At 44.1% G+C, this 24,520-nt stretch overlaps 1 protein-coding gene across 3 annotated transcripts in view; it reads left to right on the forward strand.

Annotated features, from left to right (window-relative positions):
* The first annotated feature begins 4,834 nt into the window (after positions 1–4,834).
* PIK3CB (phosphatidylinositol-4,5-bisphosphate 3-kinase catalytic subunit beta) overlaps positions 4,835–24,520 on the forward strand; it is a 103,440-nt gene continuing 83,754 nt past the window's right edge. For 2 of the 3 annotated variants that reach the window (XM_063339056.1, XM_063339057.1), the window contains exon 1: positions 4,835–4,932. The gene's annotated coding sequence lies outside the window, so the exon portion shown is untranslated. The remainder of the gene's footprint in view (positions 4,933–24,520) is intronic. The other variant, XM_063339058.1, reaches the window with a different exon arrangement.

Consider the following 24,520-nt stretch of genomic DNA (forward strand, 5'->3'; position numbering starts at 1 on the left):
TCAAAAACCAAGTTTAGAAGGATTTTCACATGGACTGAGATTTGGTATGGCAGCAGATGGATGCGTGGAGTCGTGTTTTAGGCCTCTACTTTACCCTCTTCAAGATACTGAATTAGCGTCAGGCTCATCTGGGTTGAGGTGATGGAATTTGTTCCTTGGCAGGAAGCTTGCCATCCGATTGCTCCCTCTGGGGGTGCTTTTTGTGCAAATGGTGTATCTGTAGTGCCTTAAAGTCAGTGTTGTGCCCAAACTGCACCTGGATAAGCCTTTTCAAAATTCAGGAAATGTGTCCATAGCAGGGTTTGATTTTAATGATTAAAAGAACAAAAAAAAAAAAAGAGAGAGATTCCTTTACTCTGCTTTCAGCAGGTGCTGCACCTGGTGAATGTCAGATACAGGATGAATGGGATTGTAAAGGGCTGACAGGTGACCAACCAACTTTAGTTGACCAAATTGGTAGGTTTTTTTATTGTAATCTAAACTGAGGTTCAAAGCAGGTGTGTTAGAGGTATTCACTAAGTGCTAGGGCTCGATAAGTGCTGTTAGTAAGGTGAAACTTTGAATTATGCACTTCGAAAGTCATACCAGGTCAAGTATCTAATGAAAAATTAAAGAATGAAATTAGCGGGAGCAAGACAGTTCCCACCAGAGCAATAACCCGATCCCTGAAAGCAGCCGGCCGCCTCCGCCGAGGCAGTGAGCCTGCTCTCTTCTCACAGCTGCTTGCATCTTCTCCCGAGACTGTGGCTTGGCTTAGTTTTCCTTTTGTTTGCTGTCAGCACAGGCTGATTTGAATGTGGTCTGAGTAAAAACAGTTAAGATCTCAGGATCTGCCTCCGAGAGAGTTTCAGTTGTGCTTTCAGGAGTGGTCACACATGCTGCTTACGGCCAAAGGTTCTCCACTATTAGTCAGTCATCTCATAGCCTAGTCGTACTTTCGTATTTCTTAGCTCTAGAGCAGAAACACTAAGAAATCGGCTGCGTTCATAATACGCAAAGATCACTGAAAGGGCAATATTTGGGAGTAACGTGCCGGTTTTTCCCTGTATTTCTCTGCCCAGGACTTGGGACTGCCAGAAGGGACTGCAAATGCAGCGGGCCCTGGGGAGCAGCGGGCAGCTCTGGCTCTCAGCCTGCCGCCTCCTGCCCTGGCTCGGCTCCTGGTTTACTCTTAATGCTTCCTACAGGGCTGCTCGCTACCTGGGGATTGCTGCTGTGCTGCCGCTTTATGAGAATGGTAATTTTTGTCTGCCTTTGCCCCTTCCTACAGTGAAAGCAAAATGCTGAGCACCCCCATTCACGCAGTTACCCCATGCCAGGGCAGCAAGAGCTGTGGGTGGTATTGCCAGACACGAGTCTTAGCACATCTTCTGCTCTGAGTGTGTGAGCGGGGTGATTTCTGGTTTTGGGGTTTCTTGTAAGATTCCAGATCTTTAAAGTTATGTTAATAAAAGAAAACATCAACCTTAAAAAAAAAAAAACCAAACAAACAACAAAAACAAATAAACAAAAACCCCAACCCCCCAACCGTAGTCCTTATAAAAAAGTAAAGAATTTAAATTAATAATATATGATAAAATATAATTTTTGCCCTAATGTTGCATGAAAAAAACTAGAAATGAGATGCAGCTGTAACCTAATAGTTCAGGCAGAAATTAACTGGTAATTAATATGAAAAAGTCATACTCTTAAAGTAATTTGCATGATTTTTAAATGCTAAGTATTGGCAATATCATCTCTTTAATGGCTAAATTCAAGACTACGATACTGCTTTTTCCTCCAAATACTGTTATAGCAATATGTAAAAGCATGTTTAATACTGTTAGTTGATTAGAATTGGGCAAGCGTAGACAAGCAAGAAATAAGGAAGAACACAGAGCCAATTCCTTGTGGACTTTACAGGACCATCAGGACATTCTCACTGCTTATCAGAAAATATGTAAATAGCTCCTGGCTCCTTTACTTGCTCAGATAGTGAGGCAAGACCTTTTTCGGTAAGCCTTTTTCTTCCAGGAAACCCGCCTCAAGGTGTGTAATGAGAGACAACAGTAAAAGGAAAAAGCATGACGAGTAAAAGGCAACACTAGCTAATGACAAGAACACAAAGATCCTGGGAAGTGGTGAGGGAGAAGCATGGATTGTCAGGATCTGAAGAATGCTAAATACGCTGATAAGTGACAACTAGGTGAGATGAAACTGTGGTCAGGAGTATGTAAATTAGGCTGGGCAGACAAGCTGTCTGCGGCCTGAAAAATCCAACTATGCTAGTGGACATTCAAAATAAGATTTCTTCACAGCAAGGGCAAGAAATGGAGCAAGTCAGACTTGTCTCTGCAGTACCTTAGTAATTACTGTTACCCTTTCAGGCGATGCTTAGGTGCCGTAGCTGTGTTCAGTGCGTGGGGAACAGCCTGACTTGGGGAGCATCAGCTGCGCAGGGACAGCTGATGGAGGGTGGAAGAAGGAAGTATTAGCCATGCTCTGTGGGAGGAAATTGGAAGTTTGGATTAAGGAGCTATCTTAGGGACGTTCAGTGAAGAACTGGAGCCAGCAGTGCCTTTGCTGCTGATTGTTCTCTGGGATTTTTAAGTTGACGCACTATCTCCCTTGGCATAGGTGGCCATACCAGGGTGTCGGAAGGAAGCAGAGTCCAAAGTTTGGTTTAACCTGCAGATGCCACAAAAGCTGCTGGTGAAGTGCTGTCAGAAGTCAGTTATGGAGAATTATATATATGCCTCACTCAAAATGTGTCAATTCTGATGCAGATATAAACTCAAAAGCACCCGCGGTCTCTGAGACGTACTGGTGGAAAGCACTTTGTTAGGTCCTGACTGAAATTGTTTCTCCTGGTTGTTCCTTCTTAGCTGTTTATAGGGTCTTTGTCACATCTGCTGTTGATTTACATAGGTGTTAGGTTAGGTGGCTGAATTTAGATTATTAAATGACTACTTCCAGATACAGAAGTGAGTACTGCCTCTTCGATGATGAGAGAAGTCGAGAGGATATATTATTTTTCCTTTAAGAAGGCAGTTGTTAAGAAGTCACAAGAAGCAAAAAGTTCTGTTTTACCTGGATTAGTTCTGTTGTCCCATTTGTCCTGTGGGAAAGAAACTTGCAACAGTGGAACGGAGGGGGTGATGCAGAGAGCAACACGAGCGGGCAAAGGAAGGTGGTGTCTTCTTGTGGTGTGGGTTTATGCCAGATGAAATTTCAGGGGCTGGGGCAGGGGGGAAGAGCTCTGGCACTGAGGATTTGCAAAGCAAACCATGAGCATAGGCTCCAGAGGAGCCTGGGAAAGGAAGCTCCAGCTGAAGGCTGCTTTGGGTTCCTTTGTTCTGTGACGTTGTCATTCTTGCCTGCTCAGACCCCTATTTGTGACCAGCACAGCTGTAGGAGAGGGTTTGGAGTTGCTGCTGTTCATTGCAACTTATTGCCCACTAAAAGAATGTCAGGCTTCAAAAATATAATGTTGCCACATTTTTGCATATATTCCAACTTTGTAGGTTTGAAAATTTGTATTAAACCTTTCTTCAAGTACTAAAATTTACAAGAGACCATTAAATCAAGTTCCTCTGCTGACAAACACATTCTCATTGCTTATGACAGCCAATAAAAGAGGAATACGAGGTTGAACTTGCCTTGTGGGATGTTCCAGGCCTCCTGCTAGGGCGTTTTTTGTATTTGGGCTTTTCTGAGATGCTATGTTTGCCTTTGGTCTCAGCGATGGAGGCTACCCCTTCTGTGGGGGCTGCTTACTGTCCTCCTTTTAGCTCTAACACCCTCATGTCTCCGAGCAAACACCCCTAGCCTTCCCACCAAATACAGCCTGCAGCCCCCACCAGCAGAGCTTTGTGCTCTACCACCTGACATGTTGCCAAATGTGATGACTGGGTTTGCACATCTGTGAACATCACACCTGAAGTTACAGGTTTTGACTTATTAAAACATCATCTCACAAGCAGTGACCCAAAACCCGTTGGCTGTGTTGCTGGTGAAGGTTGGCACAAGATGCTACTGAAGTGTGGAGGAGAGTGCTTTGAGTGAAGGTGTTTTGATGGCTGGAGGTTAGCAAGATGTCCGTGTCGGCTGTGGGTAGCTGGTTTCTGCTGGTGCCTGAAAAATGTGTGGCAGCACTGTGCTGGCTTGGGCAGGCCAGAGCATCCTCTGGTCTTGCAGGGGGGTGCCTGTGGGATGGCCAGTATGTCAGCTGGGGGGCTTCTGTGTGAGTTTCTGTGGCACATGTGACGTTTGTGGGGAAGGCAGGCACCGTGGATGGGTGGCGAGATGGCAAGGATGGCCTCGGTTGGCTGTGGCAGACCTGGGCCCTGCATCCCCCATTGGTATCACCTGGTACTTTACAGCCAGTTCCTCAGGGGGCAACTGGCAACTGGTGTGCAATGAACCAGCAGATTTTATTGCAATAATCACCTTTCCTGTGGGAAGGCGTTAAAGGGGCAGTGAGTGAGGGATAGCTGGGTAGCATTTAGCATGACTCAGTGTTTCATTGCCAAGTGTAGAGTCACGCCTGAAAAAAAAAATCACGCTTGTAAACTTTGGGGGCTGACCTGCTCTTCTGCCCAGGGCAAAGGTAACTAACTTGCCCTGGGGCACCTGTGCACGGCGGTGGCCCGCCGGGGCTCCTTTGGCCCTGGGATGCTCTGGGCCGGCAGCGCCGCTTCAAAAAAGTGCTAATACCTGGGAAAAAAACCAACCCCAAGGACCTGGCCCGAGGCCCCTGTGGGGAGCAGGGTGCCGGCAGCCCCGCTGCAGCCCGAAATACCCAGTGTCTAAACGTGGCTTGGCTCGGGGCCGGGCCGGGGAGGAGGAGGAAGAGGCGGCGGCCGCGGGGCGGGGCGGGCTGCGGGGCAGCGCTGCCGGGGACGCCCTGTCGATGCGAGCCTGCGGGAGCCGCGGGGCCGCCAGCGCAGCCGGGTAGGACAGCGGGTCTTCTTTCTTCTTTGTTTCAGTGGTTTTTTTACCTTCCCCCCGACCCCTTCCCAGGACTGGGAGCCGTGGGGCGGGCTGCGAGAGCCGGGCGCGGCGGGCGGCTCTCCTCCCCGCCTGCGTTCCCTCCCCAGCCAAGTTACGGAGCCCTCCTCGGCGGAGGATCGCAGGGACGGCGCTGAGGAAGAGCCCGGGCTGAGGGAGCGGGACAGCCTGGTCCCCTGCCCTGGCTGCGCCCAGCCGGGCACCGGCTTCTGCGGCGGGAGAGCCCAGCTCCTCCCTGCTCCGGCGTACTGACAGCCGGCTCCTTCCTGGCTCCTGCCTGCCTGGGCTCTGGTGCGGTCCCCTCCCTCTCGCTGGCGCCGGGGGCTTTCGCATTTTGTGAGGAGCTCCTGTGTCCCACTTGGTGGATGCTGGTTGAGCGGCTTCCCAGCCCTTCACGGTGGTGCATCCCCAGGAGGGGGATCCCCCCTCCCCGGAGGTGCTTCTGGGGTCTCTTCCCATTTTCGCGGGGGAGGGGATGAGAAGTGGGGTTGAGATTGAAAAAGATCAGATGATGCTGCTGTATCAAAAAGAAACCGGGGGGGGGGGGGGAGAAGACTTAAAAGAATCAAAAGCCAAGGAGACATGAGTACAGAGGCTAATTTACCGAAAAGCAATGGGAACAGGCCTCTAATAGGGAAACTTGCAAACCCCAGGAAGGTCTGGCAGCTGCCGGGAGTGGGGAAGTGTGGCTGGCAGCGTGTCTGAGGCTAACGTCTCCTGCCTGCCAGCGTGTGTCAAACCGTTTAGGGCGTTAATGGGAAGAATTCACCAATTAAACAACATTTCATCTTTTTTCCTTAAATGTTTTCCACGTGTGCTGTCCTGAATGGTAACCTCAAATCTTTTTAATGATGTAAAGTATTAATGTTGCCTGTCTTCTGTAGCAAGGTGTTTTCCTTAGCTGTGATTAATCACCCTGTTTTTCTATGCCAATTAAGCTGCTCACTTGGAGCGCTGAGACAATCCGTGTCTCATCGTAGAAGCTGGGCTCAGAATTATCAGCGAGTTTGTCCCTCAGATTGGATTCTTGGTAGACCGGAGGTATTTTCAGTTTCAGGCTATTGTATTTTACTGGCAATTGCAACATGCGGGAGGTTGTTTGAGTCGATGACCTGTTAAAGCATGAGCAGACTGGGAGGGGTCTGATAAGAGCAGAGCCTTGATTGCCCACACATATGTGTGCAGACATTACGTCTGGTAAGAGACTCAGACAGCTACTGAGGCATCCGGGCTATCCATTGCCCTGGGATCAGGATCTATGTTAAATGTTTGATTGCGATGTTCCCGTAATAGTTTTTTGTACATTAAAGACAAAGATCAGTGAGTTAATCTTTGACGTTGTCAGGGCGATGCACAACATTCCCTGGTGAGCTTAGCTCCTTTTGGCACTCAGGGTGGACAGGTACTGGAGCCAAGATGCTTGAGGAGGGGAAGAAATGGAGGAGGAACAGCAAAATACTTGCAATTCCCAAAAATGGGAAGAGTCTGGCAATGCTGGCTATGGCTTCTACTACTGGGGCCTCCTGTGTCCTGGTGTAATTAGCTCCATCTTCAGCAGTGGCAGCTTCAAGGGTCCCAGAAAATGGTGATGAACAGACCTGATCCCCAAATACAGTATTTTGCTGAAAATTTTAAAGCAAAGCGTATTACTTTTGCCAAAACTTGCAGTATATATGTGTTGGGTTTTTTTTTTTTTTTTTTTTAAGTTTTGAATACTTTTGGTTGATAGCTTTGCCTCAACTGCAGACTGGCCTCCCTGGCTGGGCTGTCTCTGCCCAGTTGTGTCATCATCCGTCCCCACTTTGTGTGCTCTCACACCGCCTCGTGGGAGGTGTGCTCTGGCGGCTGCGGCCAGGGCGACGGAACCACAGCTCCAGGGAGGCACCGCTTCATACCCAAGTTTTTGTTGAAAAGCAGAAGATAGTAGTAGATCTTGTGTTTTTAGAAATAAAATACTGGAGAGAGTGAGTGCTTTTAGTGGAAAGCTTTTGTTCTTTCCCTGAAGAAAGTCACAATTTTCAGTAGAAAAACATCATGAAGGTATTTTTTTGAGCAGCCCCTGGCATCAGTTATTAGGATCCAATATTAATGGAGGGATGAGAAATGAATGCAGTCGATCTTGTCCGCTTCTCGCCTTGACAGCATCCATGAGTGAAACGCTGACTGCCACGTCACCCCGGTGTGGCACTTTCTTCCCAAAGAGTAGGTGGAATGTATAAATCTCTACGCTTTCCTCCAGAAGCCCATGTGGTGTATGTGGTAATACTCGTGCCTTTCATGCCTTGGTGGATTGTGTTCTGTTTGTCCACTAGTTGCCTAGTTCCTAGGCTAACAGAGCCACGAGTAGTCAGGTTTATTTTCCACACTTTTGAGGCATCTATGGAAGTTTTTAGGACCTGGGAGTTCTGCTGGGATGCTGTGTGCTGTACCAAGTGCTGTTTTCAGGGAAAAATGTCATGAGCAGGTTCCAAATTTTATCACCGTTGATGCTGTGTTCTGAATAGCGGATCTTATTTTCTGCCTTGCGTAACATTCCTCTAACTTCGTGGTGAATTTTAGCAAAACTTTTCTGGCCTGTTCCCCAGGAATCACGTTTAAGTCTGTCAGACAGTGTGGCTGGGAACCTTCCTCTGCCACATCTGGTTACGAACAGGATCCTTGGCAAAAATGAACCTTGCTCTCTGAAGCATTGTGGTTTTTCTGATGAGATCAGTTTGCCACCTGCATCTCTCTGGGGTGTGACTTTATTTTAGAGATATTGTAAATGTATAAACAACCTTCTGACCTTCCTCACTTCCATCTTTTGCATTATTCTCCATTTCCTTCCCTTCCTCTTCATCCTCCCTCACAGCCCCGTGTCCTTGCAGACATTCCCCATTGCTGGCTTGAGACACGTTACCAATTGACCATTGTTTTGCAGCTACTTCAGACAAGAGGAGGAAAAAGCTTGCGCAGTGAGACGGGTAGCCTTCAGGATTTAATGAGCACCCCCTAAATATCACATCAGCTAAGCTCTGGGGTTTTTTGAAGGCATCACGGTACTCTGGTTCTCACCCTCTGACTCCTAAGTGTTTGCAGCAACTCACCAGAGCCCCGTGCTGGGATCCCCCCTGGGTGTATACATCGAATCAGCATCTCCATTTTGTGAACAGAATGGACTTTAGCAAAGAGTTGTGAACAGTGAGACTGAAATTCCCCAGTGTCAGGGTGATCCAGGAACCCAATTACCCTTGATAGGGTAATGCTGAGAGAGATAGCTTTATTATTATTTTTCATTAAAGTTCCTCAGATATAAGGAATTTGCATTCAAGGCCTTAATATTTGTGATTATATTGTTTTTATTTATTGTAATCAGTCAAAACAACACTGGCACTGAAACTTCTGTGGGAAGATTGTTTGTGAACTATTAATTATTTTCCGTCTACTTGGCATAATGTGAAGGATTATTAACATAACCAGTCTTGCAGGTGATGATAAATTCAACAAGCATTACTTCTACTTTTTAAAGAGGTTGGTTTTCATTATTAATCTTTCACGGAGGTGCCCTTTTCTGGCTGACACAAATTCCTTCTAGAGCTGACCTAAACCTTGTAATTTGCCAGGAATTTAGGAGAGCTCTTTATTTAAAATACAGTTTTCCACCTTACTTAATATAGTGACCAAAACCAGGCCTTTAATTGCATCTTGTAGAAAGCAAAACATGATGACATTATCTCAACACTGTGAAGTTAGTTTACGTGCTATTCTGTGACTTAGCAGTTCATTTTAAGAGGAAGAACGGGTCTGTTAAATCATGGGATAATTTTTGTTTTCTTCAATTAAACACCTTCCCTCACCAATATGGCCAGGAGGAAAAATGCTTTCCAATTGTTCCTATCTATTTCCTTTCAATATTGAGTCTAGCAGCCTGAATCGCAGAGGCTGGACTGAGAATGGACTTGATGTTGGTGAAGAAGATACGTATATTTTGGACCAGCTTGCGCTTCTGATCTACCTACAGCCCCCCTTGGCGGGTTACTCACAGCTCTGACGTAATATTGTCAGCACGCTTGTAAGCATTAAATTGCTTTTGTGGCTTTGATGGACATTTGTTTTGGTGAATATGTATTAGTTTCTTGCTGAAACTAGTAAGCAGGTTGAAACAAAAGACCAGCTATGTAATCTTACTCATTTTCCTGCCTCCATTGCAGGTGTTCACGTCATTTCCAAGCATGCATTTGCTGTGCGGTACCATACTATATTGACTAGTCAAGTATCCCGTGCATTCAATGGCCTTTGAAAATGGAGGAATAAAACATAAATTCATGAGAAAGTAACACAACAGTGTGAATACCCATTTATTATATTGACTGAAATGTGTGTGTGCAAAAAGTTAGCCCTCTAATAGCCTAAATAGAGAGCTACTTGTGTGTATCTGTAGGAAAAGGGGGGGGGGAAGGTTGTGCCCCTCCCACGTTATTTTTATTAATAGTAAATACCTTTATCTCTTCCCTCGGTGAGCAGGTGTGGTGATGATATGCCTGTAGTTAAAGGAAGTTAATCTGCTCTTGGTTTAGTTACTCGTTTTGAGGCATCAGATGAGTGAGGGTCACTTCGTATGGTTAGAAGTACTCAGGGTGTTTTATAATGAGGCACTACTCTTCTGATGAAATGTACCCTTCGGTATCCCACCCTCACAGCTCCTTATCAGGGACTTACTGAACTTTCCCTAGCCCAAACAAAGCTTTGGTGCTGCTATTTGTGTTAGTTGTTTGCATTGTAGACACCACTTTTTTTTTTTTTTTTTTTAGTTCCACTGAAATCTATGCTCTGTTGGTCTTTTGGCACAAATGGCTTTGTGGAACTTGAAATAAGCTGTCATGAAGAAACCTTGTTTATCCTTAGCTGAACTTGTAAATGGAGCCTCAGTGCTCAAAACAAAGTGCAGGGCATACCTACAGTGATGCCACGCATCATCTCCACGTGTCCCTCACTCTTTTTGCTTCCAATTAGAAACACAGAAATGTGAAGCAATGTAAATAACTGCTTGTTTCCCTTTTTCCTACCTGCCTTCCCAATTAAAATGCTGCAGACAAGTGAATATTAAAAAGGAATGTCTATTTCTTGTCTTGACTTTTAACCCAAGTAACATTTCAATGGCAAAGAAATGTCTATCCTGCTAGTCATCTTTTGTGATGTGGTCCAGCAAGTAACAATGTAAACTGTATTTCAAAATAGCAATTATAGAGAACAAAGAGATGGCCGAGAGGAGCTGGTGTTGTCAGTACGCATTACAGGGCTCCTTCAGGACTGCAGATGCCCTCAGAAGTCCGCAAAGTGTCCTTTTAACTGTTTCCTAAAGTACAGGTTCAGATGAATTTCCTTTGCCCCATACCTAAGCTCTCAAAGTGATGGTAGCTTCAAACCTCAGTTAATACTGTAGTGAACTTTCTTATGGATGACTTAAGTGACTTTTACAGTCCTCCTTTCAACTTTTCTACTTGATTGTGGGTTTGGTTTTTTTTCCCCCATATTGTTCAGCTGCATATTTTACCTACAGTATTTGTGCTTTGGTTTTGGTGGGTGAGATGGAAACACGGAAATCCCATTTTTCATGTTCCCCAGCTGCACAGCCAGTGTATTATAGTTCCACCTGTGTTGGCAGGGATTTCCTGTTTTAGAAGATTAATTTTGTTGAGCAACTCTGAGTTCCTCTAAAAGAAACGATTTTCCTTTCCTGTATGGCAACGGAGATTGCAATCTTCTGAGGCTGTAAACTTGTTTATATCTACCAATAAAGCAGTTGGTAGCATTTAGGGATACCTAACTGCCTGCTTTAAATTCTGTTCTGTTACATGGATGTAAATCTGAGTAGCTGCCTCTTTTAGAGGTTGTTGTCTGTGTAGCCGGAGTTTTTCATCCAGCTGGAAGTTTGCCTTTCTCTCTCATTATCTCCTCTTTCAAAGTCAAAAGTTGCTATCTGTATTTTACTACATCTCAGAAAATGAGTGCCCTGGTTGACTTCAAAACTTTAATTCTGCAACTGCACAGAAGTGGTTTCTAACAGACTGCCCAGTTTGGATGGCCCTAAGGATTCGTGTGGAAACAGTTTTCAATCATTTTCTTTTTTTTTTTTTTTTTTTTTTTTTTTTTCTCTGCCCTCTCTCCCCTTCAGCTGGTTGAACGGCCAGCACTTCTGCCTCACCCAGTTAGCTTGTCCTGGTCCAGTTCCAAAAGTCAGAGGGAGAGGAAATGGCCTTTTTCCTAGTTAATTTGGCCTCTGACAGTTTTTCTCATTCGTGTCTACCATGTTAAATTGACATATTTCTTGCTTTATTATGCAGTATATTTGAACATAGCTTGCTTAGGAGAGCTAGATTCTGGCTTTGTATTCATTTTGTTGGGATATCATTGGATTATTTATTTTGTTGGGATATCATCCCTTATGTGTGGGGCTACCATTCAGTTTGATGGAGCAGGTCCAGAGGAGGGCCATGAAGATGCTCAGAGGGCTGGTGCACCTCTGCTATGAGGACAGGCTGAGAGAGTTGGGGTTTTTCAGCCTGGAGAAGAGAAGGCTCTGGGGAAACCTTAGAGCCCCTTCCAGTACCTGAAGGGGCCCTACAGGAGAGATGGGGAGGGACCTTTCACAAGGATGTGCAGTGATAGGACAAGGGGTAATGGCTTCAAGCTGGAAGAGGGTACATTTAGATTAGATATCAGGAAGAAATTTTTCACTCTGAGGGTGATGAGCCCCTGGCCCAGGTTGCCCACAGAAGCTGTGGCTGCCCCATCCCTGGAAGTGTTCCAGGCCAGGCTGGATGGGGCTTTGAGCAGCCTGGTCTGGTGGGAGGTGTCCCTGCCCAGGGCAGGGGGGGTTGCAGCTAGGTGATCTTTAGGTCCCTTCCAACCTAAAGCGTTGTATGAATATTGACATTTGGGTGCATGTGCACCGCTTGTCCTCGTCCCCTAGAGATGCACTGTCAGAACCGCAGTGCCGTTAGCGTTGCTGTACCAGTGTCTGAGGAAGCTGAAGGGGCTGGTAGTGGCTGCAAGACTGTCTGCCTTTCGTAGTGGGTTGAGGACATAATATATAAAGAAGGCAGCACCAAAGCCTTCTGAACCAAAGCAGGACCTAGGAGGCAGATGAGATACCTGTGAAGTGAAGCAGCGGGGATGTACGTTGGGCTTGTTTTCTGAAACACGTCATGGTGATAAGTGAACCAGAAAGAAGACTCTTTCCACATGGTTCTGCCCAAAGCTTGGTTGTCTGCCTTGGCTAGCCGGAGCTTCCCAGGGACGCTCGGGTTCCCGGGCAGTGGAGGGTGGCAGAGGTGCTGTGGGCAACCAGCGCTGAGGCTGCCGGCCAAAAATACTTTCTTCTCTGAGGTTCTACAGATTTGTGAAAATGCACTGCAGCAACAGAAGCACATGGCACACGCAGGATGTTCTTATTCTCTTCACGTCTGAAATACAAGCAAGCGTAAGTCCTATTATTGAGTATTCTGTTACTACAGTTCTTTTCAGACAGTTACGGGGAGGCACAGACAGGCTGGTTGAGAGAAAATAACTGAGCCAGAACCTGCAGCGAGGCTGAGGAGTTCAGGTGCGCCCTGAGAAGGCAGCCCCGTCCCTTGGGATTTCTGCCACAGTCGCGTAGTTAAGGTTTCTGCGTACTTTCTAGAACTAAAATGTTAAAAATGATCCTAGACAGTTTAAGCTGCATCTGTTACTGCCTTCTGCCAGTGTAGTTTGATCCCTTTGCTTTTAACTGGGAACCCTCAGGACGGAGAACACCATAATTTTAAGCAGTCTGAAGTCTTGCTGCTTGTTTTTTGGTTTATCCTCCTGTGCTTTTTATTAATGGCTTGTTTGGGGGAGGCAAGATGGGAAGGTAGCTGGGAATTGCCAGATTTCCAGAATGCCAGAACTCAGTGCGTCACATCTCTGAACCCAACATGTGGTTAGAAGTGAAGGTGAAGTCAAGATGCAGTAGGATGGGAAGAGCGGAGACAAGGGACAAGAAGGGATAAGAGGAGTAAAAAAAAGAAAAGGGACAGTGTATCATCCAAAATGAATAGGAGAGTGAGAAGGGAAGGAGTTCATGAGGGACATTGAGATTTTATTTCTAATTTAGGCACGAGCTATAAAAATATATGTATTCATATATCTCTCATATGACTTGCTTTGAAGGCTAGTAGGATTTTCCATGAATAAAACTCTTTGTTCCTCTCTCTGACCTGTTATGCTCAATCTTTTAAAATAGTTACGATTTAGCGGCAACTGTAAGAAGATATTTGAACTGGTCTCCTGATTCCACCCTAGCATCCGGAACCAACACACCAATCGGAGATTAATGACAGTTGTGAGAAATAAGCAACTTTTTCTGCGTATGCCATCGACACACAGCTTATTGGAGATGTCAGGGCAGCAGAATGAGATGTTGTCCCATTATGTTTTCAACAGATCTCATCAAGCCCAGATCTGGCACTGTGGATTTGAGACTGCTGTTGATTTGAGATTAAGAAAGAAAATAATTCTTAACAAACGCTTGGGAAATACTGTTCAAGAGATGTCATTTTTCTCCCCCTCCTGCTCTATGTCTAGGTGGAATTTTGGCCACAAACCAGACTTACGTGTGTTTTTTCCACTGCGTACTTTGTCTCATGCAGTTTTAAGGAGTTAGACTAAAAGATGTCTGCTCAGCTAGAGGGTATTTTTTGATCTGATGTAGCAAAAATAATTTGATACTGGTTTGAAAACTCACCCTGACAAAAACTGGAAAAATAACTTGACAAATGACAGGCTTCTGCCAAGTATCTTTGAAAAGGTCACACTCAGCCAGCCAGTTTGGAGAAACACTGTGGAAAGAAATCGAGTTAAGCTAGTTCTTTAATAAATTTCCCCTTAATATCATTACAATGTACATCAGATAGGAAAAACTGGAAGGAAAAAGGTGAATTTGAAACCTTGGAAAATCATAGTCAATAGATGGAAAGGTTATAAACAAATGGGATGAATTGGAAAAGGGCAAAATGTACAGAACCTGACTTGTGCCGAGCACAGACTGGTTTGGAAAGACAATTGAACTTGGCAGGATTGCTCGTGTGTGTGAGGTTACGTGTGTGGGTATGTGGAATCGATCATTACAGACCCAGAGAGTGAAACAAATTGTGTTTTTCTGCGCGTTAAAGAGGCTGATCGCTAATTAAGATACTTGGTATCTCACTACCTGTCAAAGAACCCGAATGAAGCAACCGCAGTAATGCAGAACTGGCAGTAAACTCGTTATACAGGCAGTCATTTGTAGTCTTCTGACTTTGGTAAACTTAAATCTAATCCTAATGCTTTTGCTTGCCATCATTTGCTAAACGCAAGGCACTTTGCTAATGTGCAGATTAGTTGTTTGCTGCTGAGTGAACTGATGATGTGTACGGGCTGCAGCAGCGTGTTGTTGCCAGCAGTAGGAAATGCAGGTAGAAGAGAGAACTCATTTTCAGCATAAAGATGGGGGGGAGCAGCGTTGGGACAGCTGCGGTTTCCGACAGTCTGCAGGTAGTGCCACAGGTAAAGCTTGCGTGCGCTCTCTGAACGCCTGTGCTTGAATATTATCTCCAGAGTTATCTTACTGCGAGTCTGATTTATGCGGAGTCTGCCCAGAAGGATTTATTTCAAAATGCTCTGTTTCAGGCAGGATGCGTAGAATGGGACACTGGTTTGTCCTTCTCGGCTGCGCTACAAAAGCGCCTTTCAGGTGTATTTTAACAGGGTGCGGAAAAGCAGAATGACGCTAGTACAATATTGTGCGTGCTTACAGTGCTGGAAGGGGCAGCCCCCCGGAGGAGTTATTACTGGCTGTAATGAGAAACACAAAGCATCTTTTGTTGAGTCTCCCCACGCTATTATTCTAATTCAGGGTTTGCACAGTGCCACAGCCCCGCTTCTTTATCAGACACTAATTAGGGGCTATGCATATTTTTTCATCTTTTGAGGGAGGTTATCACCTGATCCCTCTCAACTTGAAATAATCAGGTTTTTAACAGAGTTCATGTGGCCAAGCTGCTATAGAACTGCATGTCTGTTCCCTCAGCTGTCCTTGGGGGGAAACAACAAAAGAAAATCATGCTCAGTTTTTCAAGGGATGTTTATGGTAAATGGTAATTTAGCTGAGCATCATCAATACTTAGGTTTGTGTAAAGTGATTAAGCCACAAAGTGTAATGGCATATTCTTTGATAGAAAACCTGACATCCTGTAACGGCACCTCGTTTTCCACATCTACTTATATTTCTTTTTAACGTATTTCTGTGAAAAATGGTACTTTGAAATGCGACGAAGGTTAGAAGAGATGAGGTGCACATGTCTCTAATGCTTCACTCAAGACTTTTTCTCAAAGGAATATTTAGCATTAGAGTCAAGGTTTAAAGGTTAAGCGTACATCTTTAACTTAAATTATTAGAGGAAAGCACTAATGTTAAATTATAGTGTTTTAAGAGGTTATTTTGGATATGTTGCATGAAGAAGTTGGCACAGGATGTTTTTTGTTAGTTTAACAGGCAATATTTCACAAATAGAGGCTTCTTTTTCACTACTGTAGAGAAGATTTCTTTTGCTGTATTGTGGCTGTTCTAGGTACTGGATCTGTTTGTTGTTAATGGTGCTCGAGAACAAAGATGGCATTTTTAAAGTGCGCGAAGGCTGATACTTGGCACCTTTTTGCCATTATGAAACACCCCTCTAGTCCACACGATAATTGATTGACCCTAACTGGAAGTCGTAGTTGGCAAAAACCATTTAAATAGAGTTTAATGACAAGGTAAGGATGCATTTGAAGTTTCAGTCTAAATTATTGTGTGTTTGTAGCAGTTGTGTGGTGGCGTTAGAAACGCTGTTGGATTTCCATGGGATGGCTAAAGGCAGTGTGCTCTCCTTTAATGGTGTTACATCGCTGCTTTGCTTTAACAGTTCGCTGCAGTTTAAGATATGGATCACTGCAGCTGAAATTGGCTTGCCAGAGTCCTCTGTTCGAAGCTCTGTGAGTTAGCGTGTGGTAGTAAGGATACAGATGTGTGGGTAGACAGGTATGGTGGGATACAGATGTGTGGGTAGACAGGTATGCTGGTGGTGGGTGGGTGGAGGGGAAAAAGGAGAGTGCAAATGCATTTCCTTTGCTGTCATCACATTCCTCCCTGTATAGGGAGGGAGCTTATATGTGAAGTTCGGTACCCTCAGTGCCCTGGCTGAAAAATACACAGCTTTTCAGTTGAATATAATTTCTTGAGAAGTTCTAGAAGCCACTGGTCTTTCTGAGAGTCCGCTCAGCCCTAGCAGTACTGTTCTTAGAAGTCTGGAAATCAGTGGTTTCATTAGTCTTTCACCAAAAAGAAGGTTATTTCACAGTATAAAGAATAATAAAGAATGCAGTGAGTTACTCTTTCTTAGGAAAGCAGCAGTGGCTAGCCAAAGCTTTCTCCAAAGGTGTCTGCGGATGGTTTGGTCTTTCCAATAGTTCCTCTTCTGTGAAGGAACTAAAAGCAGCAGGGAAGTAGCATTCAAAAACCTTTCTTCAAAACATTCCTCACTGAGCCCTGGCATTCCTGTGATAGCTGTAATGCAATCATTAACTCATTGCTGCGTTGCTGGAAACAATTTTCTGAGCAGGACAGGCTCTTTCTGGCACGGTTTTTGCTTTGTGCCTGTCCGGATCAGCCCAGACATAAAAATAGGCCCACAGCAGCAACTTTTCACATTACTGTGGTCTGATTTTGCCATGGTGGCCATAATTTCTGTTTCCCTCCGTTTTATTTTCTTTGAGCAGTCACTGGTACCGGTGCTTGCTTATCATAGAGGTGGGAAGCCTCCCAAGAGCTGGTGGACTTGGGGTGGGAGCTGCGATACTCAGTACCGCTAACCTGATACTTCTCATCCAGATGTAGGAGATGAGGCAAAAAAGGCCACTGCTGTAAGCAGGGGGAAAGAGAGGGCTTGGAGGAGGTTGTTCTCTGGTATTTGTGCTTTCCGTATATTGCCCAAACAGGAGCACGTTTCTTACTAATGGCAGATTGTCTCTGGGAGTAGTCTTCTTGTAACTCAATAAGGAAGCCCAGGTAAACTAATTTCACTTTAAGACAGTCTTCCAAAAAGTTGTATTAGAGCCACATGATCAGTAAACATCAAAACAGGTTATTAATCTCCTGTTCTTTGGATGTTCTTATGTCTTGTGCCAGAGGTTTCCTTGCGCGCCGTTGCTTATGAACTCCTATCAAAACCACATTAAAACCCAGCGTTAGTTTGCCATGCTTTCAGCTTGGAAGCTCAGTTGAGCTTTTTGCTTTTCAAGCATCTTTGTGTACTGAACAACGTTTTTCAGCATGAGCGAGACCCTTGGTTCTGAGTAATGTTTAGCGCTGCTGGTGTCGTGTCCTCAGCTGGGCTGCAAGTTTGATTGCCAGGAAAACGATTCACTTATGCAAAGGAGAACGCCACAACTGTGAGCCCTGTGCAGCTAACAGACATTAAAAGAAATAATGTAGACTTGGAAAAAGTGATAGAAAATGCATGACTTTACCTTCCTACTTGAGAGCTCTCTTCAAAGTTCTTGCCCAAGCACTTTTCAGAGCAGAATTTGGTGGTGTTTCCTGGGAGTTCCTCAGATACTTGGCCCTAGGTCAGTCTCTCCTACAGAAAACTTTTTGGGAAAGTACAAATTCCAATGGAAAATCCCAGAAATTTCCTTGGGCAGTTCTCCTTTGGGATTAATGGTTCTCAGTCTCGTGGAGGTGATTCAAAAGGCCATCTTCATCCCAGCGATGTCTTAGCCCTAAGCAGGTCCCCTTTTGGTTAGTTGGCTCGGAGCTGCATTTGCCCCTGTTGTGGAGTGTCATAGACAGTAAAGGAGAAGGAATTACTGGCGCATGCTGTGCAAACAGAACACGCGCCTAAAGCTATATTAAATTCTGAGGGGATTTCCTCTACCAGATTGAAAAGGACTGTGACTTCCCAGCACTCTGCTCTCACACCCTTGGGAAAAACTATGTGAAAATACATAATCTGAAAATCGTGAGGGAGTGTGCGTGTGGGGAATATTGTTGGACAATTCACGATGGGAAGCCAGGGGTTCCTAGGAAACATCTTTGGTGGTATGAGAAGAACCCAACTTGTTTCCCATTAGAATTTGTCGTTTGTCCATAAATGTATTACCAGAACTGTAATATTTTTGGGACGTCAGGTTACCCCTTTGCGTAGGCTATAGGGCTAATCAGAGGCTTTCAGAGAAGGACATCTCTGAGTAAGGCTTCATTGGGTAAGTTGTCAAGGGTTTTAAAATCTATATTGGGAGATAGGGGAGGAGGAAGATTCCAGTCAGTAATTGGTAGGAAATGCTTCATTAATATTAAGCTTTAGGTGCAGAAGAACCCAGGAAGTCGTTTTTCCACTATCACAGAGGGAAGCAATACCAGTTAAGCCAAGGCCTGCAGCAGAAACATTTACTGGAAATGTTTACGTGTTACTTAATACCTTGACATGCATTATTCCACTTGTGTAATGTCAGCTGGGGTGGAGCAGGGAGGAATGGCTTTGCAGAAGAATTTGTTTGCTCCCCATGGAATATTTTTCTGAGCTTAGCTACCACCTTTGGCAGTGAGGTATGTTCCAGGAATAATAATAAAAAAAAAAAAAAGCTCTTCAGCCACATTTTTGTGAACTGCTGGAATGTGTTCTCTTGCAAAGGTGACCTAACCTTGTCCAGATGGCTAGCCCTTCTCTGAGCAGTGATATCCTGTCAGTTTTTCTCCACTGCAGAGCAGAATTGCAACAAAACCCCTCTATGAGCCCCCTCCAAGCAGGAGAGCCACACGCTAGGTGGTGGAGCCGTTTAAATGGATGCACTTCCCAAGTTGGAAGTGAAACCCCGCTTTCCCTCTCAGAGGTGTACACAGCTAGTGCTCTCTCCTGAGCAAACCATGGACACGTGTGCTTCAGTTTCCCTTGTGTGTCTGGAGGACTTTCTGAACTGCAGCCAAATGGTGAGAAAAAGGCCAGAAGAGTTTGTCTGCTCGTATTAGCACTGTCACAGTGATACAGCGAAGGAGCTGGGAAGGAGAAATAGATTGGGAAGCGTGAAGTTAAGCTGGCATCTCTCCGCTTCCCTCTGTGTTTACTTAGCGTCCGCACAGACAGTAATTTCATGATTCACCTGCTGAATGATTTGTTTCGCTGACAAAGCTATGATAAATAGAGACTTGGCATCATTTGCATAGTAGTTTAATCTAAAGGCGAGTGAGTCATATAAATGAAGCTTTCAGACTTGTTGTGATAGATTGCCAGACAGAGTGGGTGAAAGAGACACATATTTTGATTTGGTTGATCAATACCTGGAAACGTTGTTGTAAAAAGCGATTTAGCACAAAACCTGGAGTTTCCAAAATGGCAAGGCAGGCTTAATTTGTTACTTTTGAAAGTAATAATAATATACTTTTCCCCTTATGCTGCAACATTGTTTTGTTTTGTTTCTTTTTTTTTTTTTAATGGCATCTGGCCAGATTTAGTAATATTTGCTACTGAGGACTAAAAATGAAGATGATGCATATGGAGCTCGAAGAAACTGTCTAAAATGTAATTCCTAGAAATAACATGAGTCTTCTCGATTCAGGATGACTGGATTGTTCAGCAACAAAAGGTTGTGCGACGCATTGCTTCAAACTATGTACTGGCGTTTTAGGAGTATCCCCAGAACCTCTCCTGCCGTGCCCGTTGGGAACAATTTGTGGGTGCTGTTCTGAAATGTGTCAGAGTGCTGGTTTTTCCGAGGGTGGGACTCGGGGCTCCTGATCATGGGAATTTAAATTAATAAAACCATGACATGAAGGTGTTTCTGTTTGTTCCAGCAGAGCACTGAATATTTTTGGTTCTCACTGCTTTTGGTGTGTCCTAGCGACTGTTTGCGCTCATCTTAGTGTAGAAGAATAGTTTTATAGCAAAAGAAACGTTGATATGATTACATGCTCATAAATTAGTATTAGACACTTGAGACATCCTTAATATGAAATCTATAAATACCTTTTGAATGCCTAACTGCTAGATATGTGTATTTTTGATAGTCCTTTTAAAAATAGAAACTCATAAGTAGTATTAAAATTGTAACAGTTTTTCCAGAGGGAAGAAATTCAAATCTGAGATTTGAAATAGTGATTCAAAATAATAGTCCCTTTGTAGCTAAGACTTGATGTTTTTAGAGGAATGCTGTTGCATGTAGCATCTGTTATTTTTCTTGTGCTTACTGATTTTTAAAATTTCACATGAACGTTTTCCGTTTGCCCTGATATGTAGGTATAGATAGATACAGATGTACAAGCTCTCTAGCAGTGTATAATAATCAATGAGATTACAGTGATCATGTTTTTCCATGGGCTAGTGAAGTGTTAATGCAGTACCTGTGTTTTATGGTAGCGGTAATATTTCACATTTGCTTTTATCTCTTTCTTTGGTTTGCACATGACATAACTTGTGCGAGACAAAGAAAGATTTGTATTTGAGCAAGTCTTTCATGGTTCGCAAATGGCACATGACCAAATTCAGAAGTGATGCTCACTGTGTGCTGCAGGTCAGTAAATGTATTGACTCAAAGGGTAACTACATCAGTGTAATTTAGGGGCTGAAGACTGTGTTTTCTGTCTTACGGCAGTTCTACACAAAATGAAGTTTTGCAAACCCCAACTTAAACCGTTGTGACTGGACAATGAGCTCCTCTAAGCAAACTTGACAAAACATCCATTGGATGCCTTCTGCAAGGCCAAATGCAGAAATAATATGGTGTATTTCATATCCATAGTCATTAAAGAGAGTGATAGACTCAATAGTATTCACGATCATTATTCGTTTGCACAGTTGTTAACATCTGTTCTGTTATCAGAATAGCCATAACAAAAAGGCCAGCTAGAAAATAAATCTGTAAAGAAGGTGAGAGAGATACAGGTTTCTTTAAACCATTTGTGTTCCAGTTCCCGTAATGAATCTCTTCCTAGTCTTTGCCTCTGGCTGAGAATAGTAATACACATTAACCCAAGAGATGTGAAACATGCTGTGCTGAGCTTGGAAGGGTGTCAGAAACTCCTCCTGTAAGGATGAGAAGGTACTTTATTGCCTCTTCCGTTGTTGGACAGCCTAATCCTGGTAGGCATTTTAGCAAAATGGAGCTACTAAAGTAATTGTGAAGCCTGATGCTTGCTTTCCATCATTAGCATGTTGCAAAGATGAACTGGTAGTATAGCTGTATCGAGGCAGGTACAGCAGCTATTACACTTGAAGTGCTGTCTAACACATTACAACCTGCTGGACATTGAAGCCTATTTTTAGTAAAAGAATAAATAAGCCGGCTGTGCCCTACTTTTAGCCAAAATGTGTCATGGGATCTTTATATTTGATTAGAAAACTCAGCAGAAATAACACAAGGGAACTCAGTGCCTCATCTGAAAACTGGCAATTCTAACAATGCAGTGCTGCTTCTTATTACAAAAATACATTAATATTGGGTATGAGGTCAGACCCATAAAGTGGGCAGAGGAGATAATAGCTGAGGGGAGACTCGCCTGGTGGTGTGTGAGGATACGCATGGACAAAAGTCCTGGTTCTATTAGGCACTAGCTATTCAAGATGCTTTTGATGAAAGATGTGCTTTTGGATTGATGAATGGAACTATTCTTGCAAAAGCTCTGTTAGGAAACTGGACAAATGAGAAACTGTGTAGTGATATTTATATATAACGGGAGGACGTAGCAGCAAAGTCAGACGGGCACTTCAGGATGCTGTTGAGCTTTGTAAAGTCTTTCTAACTCTGAGCAATTTTTTTGATCTCCATGGCTGATATAAGATGGATGTCCACATACCTTATGAACAAGCTGTCTTGTAAAGAGCGCCCATACGCAGAAGCCTCTGTTTGCCATGAGCAGGTGCAGAAAATAAGCAACTACATTTCCATTTGCTATAGTATAGTCACAACTACTTTCAACCAGTTCCTCTACAGATAAGTGATATAAAAAAAAAAATGCTGCTTTATTACAATAGAATCGTCATAAATTGATTGAGAATGCCATCAGTTAAAAGTGTCCGCCTAGGAGCTCCCGATAGTGGAGTTTCTGTGATTTGGGAGCAATGTGACGCTGTGGTGTCTAGGTGTGGATTTACAGAGCAGGGAGGAGGGTTCGGCTCCCAGTTCTGACGGCACACTTGCAGCCTCAGTACGGAGGGGCTCTCCTTTCCAGTTCCTCCAGATTTAGGGAACCCGAGAGAAGCAGTCATGTTCTGTGGGATCACCAGCAAAGCCGGTGCTCCGGCGCTTTGGTGGGTGAAGGCCTCTCTCCAGCTTGGACCTGCTGCTGCACGCCAGCTCCCACAGCTTGCCTGAGCGGGGAAAAGGGGAAGGAGCTGAGCCCGCTCCCTCCCAGCAGGGCTGGGTCTGCCCTGCCGGCTGAATCAGCTGTCGTGCTGGTACTTCTGGTGTGGTACAGCGGCCGGGGGAGGCCAGGGAGTATGAGGAAGAGGCCCTCTATTTCAACTGGCTTTACGTCACTTAAGTTAGGCTTAAAATTTTAAAATGAGAGACACTGAACTCAGTTGGGGGAACAGAACAGTGATGTGCCAGGGTGGTGAATATTTGGGTATCAGTGCTGCTGGCTCTTTGAGGCGCTGCTGTAGATAACAGAGCGGTTTGCCTCTCTGGCTCCTGTACATATGCTATAGAGTTTCCACTGAGTTTTACACATATTAAATAACTTGGTTTAGCAAAGCACTGTTAAAAGCTGCTTGTTCTTGCTGCAGGCTGTAGCTTCATTAGCCAAATTCAGCATCCGTTTTGTCTGACATCTGCATTTGCAGTCTGGTACTGAATGTCACTCAGTCCATTATTTGCCACTGCCTCCCCCTTCACCAAAGTCAGTGTGGGGAACAAAGAGAAGCTTATTATAGACACACACGCTGGTGCAAGCGCAGGAAAAGGCACCAACGTACTGTGCAGAACACCTTTGAGGGAATGGTAAGCTTACAAAATCGAGCTAGTGTGTTACGCTGAGTTTTGCACCATGCAATTAGCACTTTATCAGTGCACCCTGAGAGGCCCCAATGGCAATGGCCAGCTTTGATTGCACGGAGTGGTCTCACATCTGCGGAGATGGGGAAGGTCCAGTCCTGTAGGGCAGCTTTTATTTATCAGCTGGGGCTGGTACAGGATCATGCTAGCCACATGCCGTATCTTCTCTATCACGTCATTTTTATGTGTTGTAGTGCTTTAACCTAGTGCATGAAATCATGTGTAGACTTAGTGAACATACTTTTAGCATACAGAATTCTTTGGAAATCTCTTAGTATTTCCCTTTTAGGAAATTCAGCATAGACTTTGACAGTTAAACCTGTTATTCTTGTGATTTATTTTGTGTAAACATATGGCTTGAAATAGTCACACCAAAATTACTCGCTTGGTTATTAACACCTCTTAAATTTCAGTGACTAACAAGAGATTGTGTCCCCCAAATGCTAACAACTTACTGCCTTAGGCTACTGGGGACATGGGGTTTTTTTTGATAGATGAAGGAAGGACTTAGAATTGGAAATGAAAGTTTTGTTAATTCCAGATAAGCTATTTTTTGAATATTACAGTCCAAACTGGCTTTCCTCTAGTGGCTACTTAGGAGACTGTCATGTTATTTTTCATATGCAAGATGTTCTAAAGCCTTTTATTTGGGTGACAGTAGGCAGCACGCTGACCATGCAGTGTAGAGTAACCTTTATTCTCTCTACCATTGCTCGTGCAGTTTTGAATATAACTTTTTTTTTTTTTAAGAAAAGAAATACTCATGAGAGATCCTCGTGTTATTCTGTATTCACCACAAAACCTTCTTGTGCATTAACTACCCAAAGCTGCTTTGGTTTGTAGATGTTGCCATTGTGTCACAGTATCAGACACTAGCAAGTTGCTATAAGCATTTAAGTTTTGTAATAAATGATTTCTGAGCATCCTCTGCCCAGTACTTGTCTGTGTTCTGGATCATTGTCCCTTAGATTTACTAACTTGAATTTTTTTCAGACCAGCTTTTTGTACTTTAGGCCAAACATCCTTCACATGGCTTTTCCGCTTGCATGTTCTTTCTCCCTCTGCCCGGGTCTGCAGACACGGTTCTGAGATGTCTGCAGATACGTAGACAACTTGAGCATTAGTTTCTTTCTTCTGATCACTGCAGTGACACAGGGCTAAAATAATGTAAACCCAGAATGCTGAAAACGACACATTTTCAAGTGACCAAGAATGTGCCCTAGGTGTACAGCTGCTTCACATGAGAAGACATGACTCAGATACAGCCTTTTTAGACAAAACCCTTTTGTTATACTGAGAACACATGTAACAATAGCCCGGGGGGGGGAGAATAATAGAACATTTGTTGCTTTGTGAAGGGGGGTAGGAAGAGAATCTAAAGATAAGGAAATTGAAAATTAAAATTATATTTAAAGTCTGGGTTTTTTTCACTGCCACGTAGGGTATAAAAACATTTCTTTAAGATGTT

The sequence above is a fragment of the Chroicocephalus ridibundus genome, chromosome 6 (assembly GCF_963924245.1).
Source record: "Chroicocephalus ridibundus chromosome 6, bChrRid1.1, whole genome shotgun sequence".
In the NCBI taxonomy this organism is placed as follows: Eukaryota; Metazoa; Chordata; class Aves; order Charadriiformes; family Laridae; genus Chroicocephalus; species Chroicocephalus ridibundus.